The 16,320-nt window shown below is 36.5% G+C and overlaps 1 protein-coding gene and 1 long non-coding RNA gene across 3 annotated transcripts in view; one reads left to right on the top strand and one right to left on the bottom strand.

The window, feature by feature from the left end:
* Positions 1-16,320, bottom strand: part of LOC126916319 (failed axon connections) — a 51,823-nt gene that overhangs the window by 6,661 nt on the left and 28,842 nt on the right. The gene's annotated exons all lie outside the window — the stretch shown is intronic.
* LOC126916332 (uncharacterized) lies at positions 109-3,961 on the top strand. The gene is made up of 3 exons (XR_007710536.1): positions 109-241; positions 370-2,769; positions 2,879-3,961. It is a non-coding gene; the product is annotated as an uncharacterized LOC126916332 (long non-coding RNA).

Here is a 16,320-nt window from a genome sequence, read left to right as displayed (position 1 = left end):
GCTGCACCATCATCGGAAATAAACGAAAGTAAGTCGAATAGGAAGATCTCTCGGTTCGATGGTGAGAGAAGAGGCGGGAGGCGCGTTGAGGACAGGCCCTAAAGAGCGCAGTACGCGCAGCTTCCGTGCGCATCTTCCCTGTGTGAGTGATAATAGCGATGATGGAAACGACGTGGACGTTTACGACGGCAGCGATGGAGGTGCAACTGCTGTTTTGCAATACGAGTGCGTCGTGATAATGGTGAGTAACGAACGGGTGGTATAAGAAGGGGTGGGAGTAGGAGATGAGAAAAGAGGTGAGGGGGAAAAGAGGTTAGGACAAGGGGGAAACGAAGAGCAGCGGAGAATATATACCAATGTGAATTTCAGGCAGGAGAAACGGTCTAGGGAGAGAGACACAAAGCGGGAAAGGAGAAAAAAACAAACAATCGAGGGGGGAAAACAAATCGAGAAAAAGAGAAGCTTAAACTGGAGGGCAGAAAAAGAAGAAACCGGGTACACATGTGCAGCGGTAGCCGGAAAGATAAAGGGATATGGAGAAGATACACTATATATGTACTCTCTCGTTTTCGCTGGAATATTATTGGAAACGAGCATCCAGGCTGGACATTGAACTCGCGCGTGGTGTTTGTTTCGAACACAACGCGCGACGAGAGAAAATGGAAGAAAAAAATGGTCGCGAGTTGAGCGCTGAAGCCGTATCCGAACGGAGGGACAACGACTTGAGCAGAAAGCATGAAAATCCGATATGCCATAGCAGAATTAAATATCCTCTGGCGTAAAATCAATGCAGGCGGTCGGTACTGATTAATTCGCGGGTCCACGGTTCCGCAGATGGCGCGGTGATCGTGGTACACCGGTGTGGCCCGGTGACGATCGTTAAAAAACGCCCGCGCGCATTCAAAAGCGCATAATAATCGGGAAAAAGAGAGCGATCCGACGCCATGGAATATCGCGGAGAAGCGTGTATCAATTTCGAGAGATGAAAAGTCGAGCAGAGGCGGAAGGTCGGTGGAGTACAAATTACCGTGGGGCAGCTGCCCTCCGTTTGCGATTCTCGTCGACTCGCGTGTATATAACACGAGACGATGCGCGCATGCGCGTTCTCTGTGTACGTTCGCTTGCACATCGAGGGGAGCTAGGGTTAAAGAGGGAAAACAAACTGACGCGAAAGGGAAAAATAAATGCGCGGAGGTAAGACGAGTACAAGAGGAAAAAGGAAGGAAGGCGAGAATCCTAAACGAAAGAGAGATTACCTAGCAAAGTAATTTTCTTTAGATGAGAAGAGCCCCCGAGAGAAATAGACTCTTCGATAAAGCTGCAGAAAACAGTCTAGGAAAAATCGGACTAGAGAAAAACATTGACCGAACATTGTGGGACGATGTGGAAAATACGAAACCTGAAGAAAAAGGGCCAGAGTACTCTACATAGGAGGAGGAGGAAACAGATTGAAAGAGAAAAAGATGAGATGAGAAGGAACGAGAATGTAAAAGAGAAGCCAGAGAGGGAATCAGGGAGTGGTACAACAGCGAACCGTCAAGGAGGGGGGCATGCGTGGGGTTAGAGAGGGAGAGGGAAATAGAGGGAGCATGAAAAACGAGAAAGAGCGAGAACAAGACAAAGTCGAGTGGAGCGGGGAGAGAAGGGGAGGAGAAGGATAAACGGAGGGTGAATGGGTGGGTGGAAGGGAGAAGAAACATGCCAGAGGACGATGAACTCTGGCGGTAGGCAGCTTCCGTCGCCTGGCAACGTTCTCCTCCCTTTTCCTCCTCCTCTCCCTGAGGCTCCAAGCCGTTATGTCGTGGTATCGTACGTAGGCAGTCCTCGTCATGGACGTAGTAGTCGTGTCATCGTCTTCGTCAGTGACGATCATGGTAGTCGTTGTTGTATTTTCACGTAGTCGTGGCTCGCAGCTTGCGCTGCGTATTGATCGTACGGGATGCTGCTGCTAGCTGCTGCTGGTTGCTGGCTGCTCCAGCACCGGCTAACAGTGAGCTTTAGCCACAGCCCTGCACCAAGGACCAATAGGACCACCACTTTCTCTCTCTCTCTCTCTTGACTTTCTACTCAGCTTATACCCACCCATTATTGTTGTCCAAAAATGAAAGTAAATGCAATAAACTATTGTTACTGTATCTTTTTAGATGATAGAAAAACTTCTGGTTGGTTAATTTGATAGATGTGGTAGTTGGATGATTATAGAAAAACATAGGGTTGTGATAATGAATGTTCTTTCATACTGCTTCATTTCTTGAAACCGTAGAAGAATAAAATAACGATTTGTATTTAGAAGAGAAAATGTGTCCAAGTTGAAATTGGGAAATGTTACAGACATTAAAATACTACAAAATACTATAATACTTAAATGCAGAAGATTCATATAGAGATGATAATGATATAAAGATCTAAATATATACGTAAAATGCATGAGAAAATTCTGGCCATAATTTTATACAATATCGTTCACATACTCAAAATCCATTAGCCATGCATCACATGTGCTACATGTGTGCAAAATGTGAACATCAAATCAATGACCCTACCGTGTCTTCTCCCCATCAAACGTCGAACCTTCGTCTAATTATACCGCAATATATCTCAAAATAACCCAACTTCATCATCAGCTAACTACACCTATCACTTGTACCAATACTACGCTCTTTCTTTACCATATATAAAATAGGAAAGCGACATGTTTCACAACATAACCATATTTCTTCAACTAGACACGAGGCATACAAATGAGGCACAGATACATCTAACTCATGAGTAAGTGTAATTTATATATCTCTATCATTTCCTACATGTATTAATTCTACTACTTTAAGCCTTCGCTATAACCAAAATCATAACATTAATACATCACTGTATTTTCCAGCACGACAATAATACATTGGCTTCTAAAAGGATTAAAAGTAATGTATGGAACATACAAAGGGGACATAAATACGTCCACAACATTTCTATTGTTCGCCAATTGCAAGAGGAAAGCGCGCGTTCACCGACACCTACACGTCGTGCAGAAATGTCGGACGGCTATCAATGGTTGGAACACGTCGTCTCGATGAAAATACCAGCGAGAGGTGAATGGTTCGCGGCACGTGAAAATAGTTTCACTACACAAGGCTATGTCGTAAAGTCGGCCGCTACCGCGAAGAACCGATCGAGCCGAAAATGAAAGCAAACGCGAGCCGTGACTGCCAAGTCCAACGAACCTGCCACTTGGCAGCCGACGTCCGTGCTCAAGAGTGTCTTTAATATACTGAACTCGCTAAACCTAAATCCATTTTAACCGCGGAGTGTCGGTGCCCGATGTTGGCACAGAAAACTGTCACTGGCATCCATGAAATTGCCGGTGATCCGTTCGACACGGTTACCGATGAGTCAGCCGATTTTCTTGAATGAAGTTTCTTTCTTACCCCGTGTTAGCGAGACTCGTTGAATTAGGGGATAGATAGGACGATTCTAATCGGACGTGAAACACATACACGAAATTATTATTTGATGTACAGGGATGAGTCATGTACATGACTCACGAGGGAATAGATGCACAGGGTGTAATTCATGCATGAGCTCCGTTGCAACTAAGTTTACAAAGAGTCTCGCGGTAATTTATAGCCACGTAATACGTGAAGAACTACTTTGAGAGAATGACAGCGAAGGGAAGTTGTAAAGCAAAATATGTTATTGATAGTTTATAGTTACAGGTCGTTAAATGTGGCACGAGGTTTGTAGAAGGAAAGTGTCAAAACATGAGGAGTGAAGAAGACATTTTGTATAGCTGAATGTGCCCTACTTTTCTGTAACACGTTTTTTACACGCCTTTTTAAAATTAGATTAATGGCTACAATCTTATTGTAATTTTATATAATGCACTTGTAATCTTATCCACCAGAATCTCTTTTTTGCTAATGAAACTGGCGACTAATGAAACGTAATATAATATACATCGTTATATGGATTCCTAGTATCATGTTATCAATTCTATACTAATACCATATTTCAGAACAAGAGGAACGATTGTATGCATCATAGATACCACTAGTACCACTTTTAATATTATCCAAATACACAAAATTTGACATTATATAGCAACAAAAATCCCTACATATATAAATTTACGAAAAAAAATAGCATTTAATATAGTCAAACGAGATTTATAGAAATAATTCTCTTCCTGCTATTATTAACGAATACTAACTATAAACCAAGAAAAAATACTTTTCCATCTATACCTTGTTAATACACAAGAGTTCCTATACTTCACCGAACAAACCACCAAGTTAATCCAAAGAGGCGGTTCTCATCGTTAAGCATCCACTTTTTCCAAGAAATATAGCTTCAAGAAAAACGGAAACGTGAAATTGCGCAGCGTATCTGACAATGGGTCTCTTCGTTGACGATTGTCGCGGAAAATATCCCAGAATACAGAAAGTAGGAAGAAGTTCTTTCTTTTTTTTTCTTTTTTCCTTTTTTTTGTGTATCCCTGAAACAATAGGCAATTTGTTGCGTAAAATGGCCGTAGCTCGGTCACTTTGATGCGCTTCGACCTTTCGAGACCGCCAGTATACCTACTACTGTAATGGAGAGGACTGAAAGTGGTCCCCATTCTCTAACTCGTACACACCAGGCTGGCCGGCCTATCTAACCGTTAACAAATGACCCTATCGCTCGATTACATCCACCGGTTGGCCAGAAAGAGAGAAAGATATCGAGGGGTTATAAAAGAGAAACAGAGACTTTCTGGACGTGACAGAATCGTGGTACCCCATAAATATTCCTAATGGGCGCCCTGTCGCGATGTTCAGAAGCTGTAAAACGAGTGGGTCCTTATATTCTGTTCGTAGTCTTCACCGACGATTAACTTCGCGGGATTCGAAAAGGCAGAACACGATATAGAGCGGGGCGAGGCAAGAGAAGAAAAGCTTGTCGTTTTGATGCGTTTGTGAGGAGTCCATGTCTTTTCTGATGGATTTTCTTTGCGGATATCTATGGAAGATTTAGACGAATAGAAAGATAATGGATAACGTGTATGCATTTGTGAAAACATTTAAAAATACAAAAATTCACAGAGTGTTTGTATTTCTAATAATGGGTAGAGTATAAACGTTTATGCATCTGTGGAAAATTTAGAAATAAGATTCACAGAACGATTGCGTATACGATAAAACAGGGATGAAATACTAAAAGGCGGATTAATAATTTACTAAAATTGATCATAAGGCGAAATACGATGATTCAAAAGCCAAGTCAATTTCAATCCAATTTCAGCTCTCTATTACCTTAAAACGGTACTTCAGAACATATAAAGCGACCGAGATATAAAGTATTAAACGGCAGAACTTCGAAACTATCCAGAAAGTATATATCTAGCAATGAGCGAGATAAATCGAAGAAGACTTAGTATAAAATAATTCTCTTTTCTCCTCATTTTTCATCGTTTAATTCGCTCTGCGTTACTCATCTAAATTCCTCTCCATCGAACCATTTTATAATTCACACGATGACCTACTTGAAAGGTAATGCAAAATGTATCGTTTTCCATAAATTAGAAATCCTCGTTTCCCCGGTAGAATTTCATAGGTAGATTGTGAATGAAGGAGAAGCTCGTGAATCTCGAGGCTGCACTTACGTGCCAATTACTATCCGTGGCAACTGATGGAATGGCAGAAGGAAATCCTACGTAATGCGCGGTCCAATGTGGGATGCAGCAGTCTGCATCACTTACGACGAATCTGAAAAGCCTATGAGAAGAAATTACTCGGAAGAAGATTGCAGTAGCTGCATAACGCCTAATCTTCTGCTCGTTGTCTGCCCCCTGCCACGAAATTCCGATCCATAATCATACAATTAAATTTTAACGGACAGCGTGCACCATACGTGCTTGCAGAACTGTATCTGACGCTCTACATTGTCTGGCTAGCACAAGAGATACAGTACAACAGATGTACGACATTATAGTCGATTATAATCGTTTCAATTATTAAAGTTGCAAACATTGGACTTGTCTTTAGACAGACGTTTTATTGATTTATTTTATGTTTTCTCTCGATTTGATTTTCTGATTGAAATGTATCCAAGCAAGTTTGTAAGCTATAAATAACTTTTGTATACATACATATATCCTTCAAGGCGCGACAAGACCATAAATTAAATCTAACAGATTCGTAAATACCCGTGGTGTATTGTGTATTTTTCTTGGCACGTTTAGTTCGTAATTTTCTAGTTAAATTTTAGTGTTTAACATTTTAGGAAATATACGAGGATTTTCAAATCATAAAAAGTTGGATTTTTTGTTCTATTAAATGGATTAAACTTTCTTTTGATATCTTAACAGCATTTTTGCAAATTCTTACATTTTCTAAGTATAATGCTAAGCAAATTTTTATGAAATTTTACATTACATTACATTTGTCTACTATCTTCTATTTTCTTATTTAAAGAAAATTGTATTTTCTAATCTGAAAATTCCTATATTTTGGTGCATTGAAAATTCTCCATTTAAAATATGTATTCTTTACGTACTACGACAAAAGGCTAATTAAAACGTGGGTTTTAAACCTACGCCTGAAAGTTCATTAATTATATATTCCATCTAACGAAACTAATCGTGAGCAATCCATTGAATGAATTAAATTTCCCAGCGTAATGACGAAAACTTTCTGTGTTTTAACGACTAGTATTTAATTTTCTGTTCCGTACAATTTTTTATTTGACCCACATTGACCTTAGTTTAAACATTAAAAGGGTTAAGGATCCTTTTACCATCACAAGATTGCAGCGTTAATTATGGAGAACAACGGTTTCTTCATAGTACGAACGTGTATAATGAAGATCCCCGGTTACATTCACTTCGAAACGCCTACTTAACGAACGATAAACACTTTTGACTGGTGGAAGTAGGAAATTATGAGAATCTTTTTAAAAGATTGCTTCAATGGCAGGCCTGCAATTAACATTCACCAAGCTATATATTTACAAACTAACTGAATACTAACTTCTACCTTTTATGATATATTACGGCCAACCAGATAAGCCTAACACTTGTATGTATATCGATTAATTATTAATTACTGCTACGTAAACGTCCGACATATTTGTATGTATGTACATGACAATACGATTCTTACGTAATCATTCATATATGAAAATGAAGTTCCTGCTTTTCACATTTAAAATACGAAAATAAACATTGATTATACTTAAGCTTTTTTTGAATTGGAGTTTTACGTTGGAACGTTAATGTTTCCAAAACCTACTTGATAATATTTCTTTTCTTGATGGTAATATTAAGAAATACCATGTTGCAAATATCTTTCATATAAATCTGACATTAAATAAATAGGATAAGAACAAAATGTTCGATTCTCTGTCTTCTAATTTCAAGATCAAATTTCTTTTCTCCAAACCAAGATCTTTTCTTAAAAAATATATCTACTAGAAACAAGTGGTCTTAAGGATGTAAAGACCAAAGTCTCTCAAGGTCCGAAAATACAAATGACGTATCATTAAACAAATAAATAATAGATATAAAATCCAACATATGATACGATAAAGAAAAAACAAAATTCCAATTTTTTCGTTACCCCACCAAAACGCGAAAACAAATCATCCCATAGCTTTTTTACCTATTTTGATTTCCCTGGCGATTTTCGATTACGCATTTGGAACAGGTCCATGTATAGAGGATAAAATAAATAAAAATGTAGCGGTATGCGACGGGACACCGGTTGAGAACGGAGAACGAGTCGGGCCGAGCGAGTCGACTCTAGAACTCGGTGGAGAGGTCGGTGGCCGGCCTACCTCAACGTATCGACACTCGATGCCGCACATGTCGGCCAGCAGTTCAACACGTGTGTGTCCAGATAGTTCACCTTGTTCGCCGCGTTTCCGCGTCAACGTGCACCAGCACCGTCGTTTCACGGGCTACCGCCTCTTTAGCGTTGTGTGAAACGACAACGCTTATAGACAGATATGAGATTCTATCGTGTATACTTAGATTATACGTAAATACATAGATACAGTGGCTAGAAGAAGTATTCGTATATCGTTGTATTTATTATAACATTTATATGCTAATTAAATAATAAGTTTGTCATTTAGTAGGAAATAGTACTTTCATACGACTGAGAAAAATCTGATAATATCGAAATGAAATATAGATTCTGGTAAAAAAAAAAACCCATGGTTAGAAATGAAAGATAAATGTCAATTCTTTTTATAGCTACTTAATATAGTAAATAGTATGCCGACTGGGGACTATACGCTCCGTGGGAGACCAATTGTGAATACATCGAGGGCAATTAGAAAATTATATCGCATTCGTCGCTTTCAACGTTGATACAGTAAAACAAAATCGCCGTTGCTTTTTGTGTTAGCAGGTGATTTTTTATGTAACATTTTTACATGTTAGTTTTCTGATTTCTGAAACGCTTTAAGAATATTTTTAAATTTAAATGTAAATATCCCATAATATATCAGAATATAAATATTTATATTATAAAAATTGTGGAACGCACAAGACACACGTGTCAAAATTATCAAACCGTTACTGGATTATATAATTATACATCGCTGCTTTAACATGAATCATACCGACAATAAGAAAGGAAAAATATTCCAGCCCATCGAACAGATAAAGATCCTCGTTTTTTCATCATATATAGAATTATCTTGAAATGACTATTTCTATGGCCGCGTTCCGATAGATCGTCGGCGATCGAACAATGAACTTCCTTCATTGCCGCGTGTGAGACGTCTTACGAAACGTTCAAGATAATTCTTCCTTGATATCTGCACAATAGAACAGACTCGAAGGAAGCGTCTTCTCGTTTGAAGCCTGCCAAGCCATCATCTACTCGATGCGATTACGGCATCACGTATCCTTGATAAGGGTTACCAACGTCGAACGAAACACACTAAGGGACACGAGTTCTTTCCACGTTCTTGAGATACTGAATAGATAGCGCTTACGTGACATGGAGGTTTACAAGTAAGACTTTCCAATGAATTCTTGCGACCATGTGAAGGTCCTTTTCTTCTCAGAAGTTTTATCATTGAAGGCACTCTTATTAGGATTTACATTACCTAGTATTTCTTAATACGAAGATTCTTATTTAGTTTTTTAGATTATTAATATTTCATTTATTTTTTTAAGATTTTTCAGATTTTCATTAAATTTTTAAATCGTCGTAAGATTGTCACATTAGTACTCGTATCAATTAGATGGAATGTAAATAACTTGATTTTTTAAAGTTATTAGGATTTCATTTATTTTTTAAGATTTTTCAGATTTTCGTTAACTTTTTAAATCGTCGTAAGATTGTCACATTAGTACTCGTATCAATTAGATGGAATGTAAATAACTTGATTTTTTAAAGTTATTAGGATTTCATTTATTTTTTAAGATTTTTCAGATTTTCATTAACTTCTTAAATCGTCGTAAGATTGTCGCATTAGTACTTGTATCAATTAGGTAGAATCTAAATAACATGAAGACTGCCTTAATACTTCTTTATCGAAGATAAAAAGATACATCCGACATGTACAAAAATTAGTTCGTTAAAAAAACATCTTTGTTTAAAACAATCTCGTTATAATCTTAAAAAATTAAAAAATGACCTCAGGTGAGAAAAATCACGAGTCACGATCTTGGCCATTTTAATCCAACCAAATTTGTCCCGATCTGTTCTGTTGATAAAAGTAACTAAGCCAATGGGGAAATCCAAGTTAAACGAAACACTGTGTGATCCGGTTAAAATCGCAGTGATCGGATCGATCGGAGCTCCTTCAGGGAGACCCCTAGGGAAAGAATCGCCCTGTATATCGCAACGTCCAATACTCTTGTTCGTTCTATGTTGAAACGGTGCAATGAACCCACGCGACGAAACGAATTTCTCGCGGTGGAGGAATACCACAGAGAGAGCAGAACGTTTGGCCGCGTGCAGTCTTTCGAGCGTTCCAACGCGATAAGATAAGCAATGATGAGGTTCAATTGGAAGATTAATTAATTAAGACCCGCGGCAAAGGGGATAAATTGGGTACATTGCGGTGGTATGCCGACACGATGCTTCTGTTGCCACTACGCTAAACCGAACGTCCTAGGGCTGTTCGCCGTAACCGGGAAAAAATAAGAAGACAGAATTCATACTAAGCAGAGTGCTATGACGACTAGGATAATTCTGCCAGAAGAATGTGCATGATGTCGGCTACTACATACCGTTGTATCGTTTGTTTTTATTTTCATGTTTATTATTTATTGTTTTTACAGCCTATTGTGAATTATTATTAATATATTATTTTTACATAATTTTGTGAATTTGAGCGTAGAAGTATACGGTAGAAACGTAATGGTTAAGGAGGAATTTGTAAAAAATGGGCACTCGGTTTTCTATCGGGTAATTATAATATTAATTCAGGTAATATGTAGGCTGTGTTGTATATGCATCATGACATTCAGCGATATTCAATAGAAACGTAACTTACGCCTAGGAGGCATGATCGAATTAAAGGTTAATCCATTGCTCGGTGAATCACATTTACGTGAATGAGATCTGCAATACTCGTAGGTATCCTTTGTTTACGTTTGACATTAATATGGCATTAAAATGAAGATGTAGATACGGATACAGATTGAAAATCAGAATCATAGCAAAATGCATATTCTCTGTTGTGAAAAGAAAAATAGCGGCAAGATATACGTATAGTAAACAGGCTGTGGAAAAATTCATATTTTAATCAACGCAATTAAAAAACTAAACCTTCCACGGAAAGCTTCGCGTGCAAAATATTATACGGTTTTAATATTTTCTATCTTTTCTGTCATACTTCTGCATCTTTAAATTTTCTTCTACGCTTTTAAATTTCAAATATCCACCATCCGATAATAAATATCTAATAACAAATATCTCTAAAAAAATGTAATTTTATATATATACATATTAATATAATTATACTGCTATAATTATACTAATATAATTATATTAATTATAATTAATATAAGGAAATATAATTTGCTTCATAGAAAAGAACAAATTTGAAGAATACAATTTGAGAATACGTCTGTCGAAAATATATGTTAACAATTAAGTTAAAAGTTAAGGTTTATGGTGGGTCCTTGGGTTTATTATATTAATTATATTAATTATATTAATTATAATTAATATAAGGAAATATAATTTGCTTCATAGAAAAGAACAAATTTCCTACAATTTGAGAATACGTCTGTCGAAAATATATGTTAACAATTAAGTTAAAAGTTAAGGTTTATGGTGGGTCCTTGGGTTTATTGGGGGTCTGAATGACGATACGTGGATCATAGGCTGCCAGGCAATGAAGGACGTCGCGCGATCCATCTCATGCGACGTAACACCTGTCTATCGTACGACGAAAATAAATAAATATTAGAAAGACAGGAAAAAGATGCAATAAATATGGCAAGCAGCAAGAAGAAACGTCTACGAAAGAAACTTCCATGGAACGCTGAATAGGTTAACTGGCAAACTTAATGGGAATGGAACAAGAGACGAGAAACTCGAAGAGTAAATAGAAAACGGTTTTACGTGTACAGAACGAGCTAAAAATACTGTAAGTAGGAGAGAACGAGAAGAATTACGAGCAACCAAAGATTTATGGCAGATGCGGAGGTTGTATTAACGATGGATTCGAAAAAGAAAGGTTTATAGGGCCCACATGATGCATCGCGAGGAAACGTGGGCCCCGTGTATAGTCGCATTGTGATCCAATTAAAGGATAATTTAATTATGGGCGGAGTTCGATTATCGCAATTGCGGTACATAACGGTACTGTTCAATTTCCCTGCCTCTCCAGGGTTATATAACTCCCCATTACAAGTAACTTACGCATCGGTATTCGTTTCACGATACGAGGAAATAGATCCATCACCTAGGAGGTTACGAGTTCATCCACTACATAATAAAGAATTCTCCAACATGATCGAGTATAGTAATTATACTGTCATGTTTAATTGGAGCCACGTTGAGTTATGAGAAATTTTTTCTTTCTGCTTTTTATCCTTCTATTTTTTTCTGCTCTTCTTCTCTTTTTAATCTTTCCTCTTGAGAAGTGTGTTGAGTCATGCGATGCTTTCTAAAACTAAAAACTTTTTTTAGTCTACCCATCGTTTGATTTACTACCTGTAATATATATATATATATATCATACGCATGTGAGTTGATCTAGTACATAACGAAGAAATTTCTAATATAATGAAACACAGTAATTATAGTGTGTTGTTTAATTGAAGAATAAATTATCAAGGAATTTTTGTTTCTTATTTTTTTCTTTTTTTTTTCCTTGAAACTTTTCTTTGAGAAGTGGTTCGGGTCGGCTTAATTGGAGCTGAATCGAAGAGAAATTTTTGTTTTTACTTTTTCGGGAATTTTTCTTCGAGAAGTGGATCGGGTCATGTAACACTTCCTTAAATGTTTGCGCTCGTACGTTCGTTTCCGAGAAATTCTTTACCGTTCATTTCCAATTTTGGAAGATCTTTTTTATTTAAGTGTCACATTAAACTGACGCAATATGCTGAAAGAAATTAGCAGTTTGTAATTTTTATTTGTATTTATGTTAATACGTCCTGTTGTATAACGCGATGCATACAATTATGTTAAAGAATAAAAGGTAAGTCGAAGTTAATTTCAAGATCTTCTCTCACGTTATGGTTAATAATAATCCGTTTCGTATTATATTTAAATAAACTGTAAGAGGTAAAGAACCTCGTATAAATAGCCTATCGATCGCACAATAAACAGGAGGATAGAAAGAGATGGTCTGATGAAACAACAATAACAGCTTTGATCAAAGATAAAATTACACCAACCAGACGGAAAACCATAATGAACTACTACATATGTTCTATTATACTTATCTCCTTCGAAATGCAGATATAGTAGCCGCAATTATTTGCATGTAACTTTTATCTCAGTCGAACTATAAAAATATGTACTTCCTCCTTTTTAATTCAACAATATATACACAATCAACAATTTGATTAACCATTAAACGAAACCAAAGATCATCACTGTATCATTTATTGAATGGTTTCATCCAACAACCTAGATAGAAAAATAAAAACTTCTAACTACATGGAACTATAAACAAATATCATATAGCCCTACTTCTTTTATACTTAAGAATATCTAACGAATAATGGGAACAAACGTAATTTTCTTGTTCACCAACGACTATCGACTATTACAAAAAAGTCAGAAACGACCAGAAATATCGTAACTTTTAACTACGTCGAACTGTAGAAAATAGTAGTAGTAGTTTTCGTTTTTCTTCACTCAACAACATGTAATGGAAACAAGGGAATGACACAATTTCCTCCTCCTAATTATCATATCTTGTTTTCACCAACGATAATCGGCCATTAAACAGAGTCGAAGATAAGAAGAACTGAAGTTCGTAGACGGATGCTCGAAATCCCACGAATACTCTTCACGCGATTCCGGTGTGACTACGAAGTCAAAGGTTAAACGACCCTGCATTCCCGGAACGAGCATCGTCACGAAGGAAACTAGCTTAAATTATCCGACAATATGGGATCGTTCGTTAAGAAGAATGGAGAAAAAAAGAGAAAGAAAAAAGATGAGAAAAAGGAATGGATGAGTTACGGAGCACGTCAATTGGTCGCTCGCTAATCAACGACTTCAAGAGAGCAAAACAACTACCCTTTTTTTTCCTCCTATTCGTCTCTCTTCTTTTCTCCGCTTTCTATTCCACCTATTCTATTTAAGCCTTCTTTTTTCTTTTATTATTCACTTTTGTCGACAAAGATTGTTCTATGCACGTACAACGTAGTTGGACACTGAATTCTTGCAATATCACTGTGTAATTGTAATTCGACAGTGTCATATGGAATTTGTTGAAATTTGAAAAGTTTACTTTTATGAAGGACCAAAATTTTTATACAATTTTTGATAGAATCTGTGCGTAATGTGCTAAAATTTTATATAAGAAGATATTGACTTTTTTTAATTTTCCGATATAACAATAATAATTCTAATATTACCATAATAGGATTTTACATTGTATTATGGAATTTATTAAGCTTTATTTGTATGGCGGTAATTCATATACTGTACGAGACGTTTAGTATAAACCAACAATTTGAGAAGATCGAATGAGATAATTTCTTCAGGAATTTATTAAAGTCACAATACGAGAACTGTTACTTAGTTCTCTTGGAAAGATAACATCCAAATATGTGACCATTGGATGTTAACCTCTTGAAGGGCAAATTTATTAAGACCACGACAAGATAATTATCTTTTTCTTTTCTTACAAGAATAATATCCAAGTACTTGGTCATTAAGCGGTAACTTCTTGGAGAGACAAATTAACCAAAATTACAGAAATTTTCTTCAGGAAAAAATAATGTACAAATACTTGATTACTGAACACAATGATCTGAAATGCACGATGATTTGGTAAAGGATCTCGTATAGTCAGAAATATTTCTCTAAAATACTGCTTATCACTTACAATTAATAACAATCACACTTAAATTAAAAGAAAGTCTAATTGTATGCATTATATGCTAATATACTTCAAGAGATTAAGATTAATTTCCCTGGTGATTCATTTATTCGCAAAAACGTTCATTGTATCTTTTCAATTAAAAGAAACAGAGACTAAAGCAATTGTTCGAGTATTTAACGAACCTTTAACGTCAATTTACTTGGGAACAAGTCTCCCTACGCGTATATTAAACAAATGTTACTTTTCGTCTCATCTTTCGCGTAAATTCACCCATTTTTGGTTTGTATCGCCAGTTTGGAAATATCCTCCTATATTGCTTCTCCGATTTTCCATAACGAATGACGACGATCGACTCGTCTCTTTGTTTCATCGTGTCCAAGAGATATGCACAATCGGCGAGGTCCATCCAGAGGTCTCGACGCTATTTTAAGAAGCCTCTGCCCCCGCATTCGTTCCGGCGACTTTATTTCTGCCGCGATAGAAACCATCGAGATGCACGCCCAGCACCCATTTGGCCACCAAACAGTTTTTCTGTCGTATGCTTCGTCTACTATGAAACGCATGATGGTGTCTGGTGATGAGATCGTTCAAGGGGAATGATTTCGTTGCAACAGATTAACCAGAATTTCTTTACCATTTTCTGTTTCCTTTTTTCTTCTTTCTTTTTTCTCATCTCTTAAACACTCGTTGATATCATCAGGATATTTCGATATACGAATAGAACAATTAATTCAGATTAAACCTTCCAGTAAAATTTATCCCCGAAATTCTTCAAAACGAATTTTTAACATCTCCTTTGAAAAATCTTTCGAATATTTCTCATTGAAACATTGACTTTCTGACGTAACGAAGACTTGCAACAAATATCTCAGAATTGTTGTAGTTAAGTTTTAAGATCTCTTGAAAGCTCAGAACAGCAAAAACGAATTTAGATGTGGACACGAATGATCTAGCCTGCCTATGGAGGATTAAAATTTCAACGATGGCCTTGTCTCGCAAATGGACATCTACCTTCATGAGTGTAAAAATAAATATGATTCTTCGAAACCGCATACTTCTTTATCTTTTATTTGTATTTGCACTCGTTGGAAATTGCGATCAAAAAAGAAACACGGATTTATCCCAGCTGCATGAACCATCCTATATACATGCGTAACAAGGAGCGTAACGATAACGGGCAGCAAATATGTGCAAACATGTTACTTAAACCAGTTGCGTCATACGAAATTAAAAATGACCTTTCCAAGTTCCTTTATCTCACGCGCAGAGTTCTAATACCTATACCTCCTTAGGCGGACACGTGTCAGGATTTCGTGCCATGCGGATCCATTAAAGAGCTTAAAATTGCTCAGAGAAATTTCTTTCCAACGTTGACCACGTATTTTCGAGAGAAACGATTTTTCAACTCTGTTCCTTATTTCATTTAAAAATCAGCCTTTATATTTCTGATATTTGTCTCTGTGAACGTAAATACGAAACCTAAAACAATTATCATACTGATTATATTTTTCTATTTATTTCTTATTATAGCCATCTGTAATTACTATAGCTTTCTTGAGTTTGAGTAATAAATTATGGATATTTATGCAAATTCCTATTTTTATAAACACACCTAAAGAAATATCTTAGATTTACTTCAGCCTCTAAATATTGTAACAAACATTTTACTTTGTATAGTTTGTACACCTACAGGTATTCCTACATACTTAAATATTCCATAAAATATTGTATTTTCATATTATTTATTATGCATTTCTTGCATCCTTATTTCTTGTTACTTTCCTTACCTTTTGATATTTATCAACGGTTTCATAT

Source organism: Bombus affinis, chromosome 5 (genome assembly GCF_024516045.1).
Source record: "Bombus affinis isolate iyBomAffi1 chromosome 5, iyBomAffi1.2, whole genome shotgun sequence".
Taxonomy (NCBI): domain Eukaryota; kingdom Metazoa; phylum Arthropoda; class Insecta; order Hymenoptera; family Apidae; genus Bombus; species Bombus affinis.
Note: the sequence above shows the minus strand (reverse complement) of the source record. Positions and strands in the feature narration are given on the sequence as shown.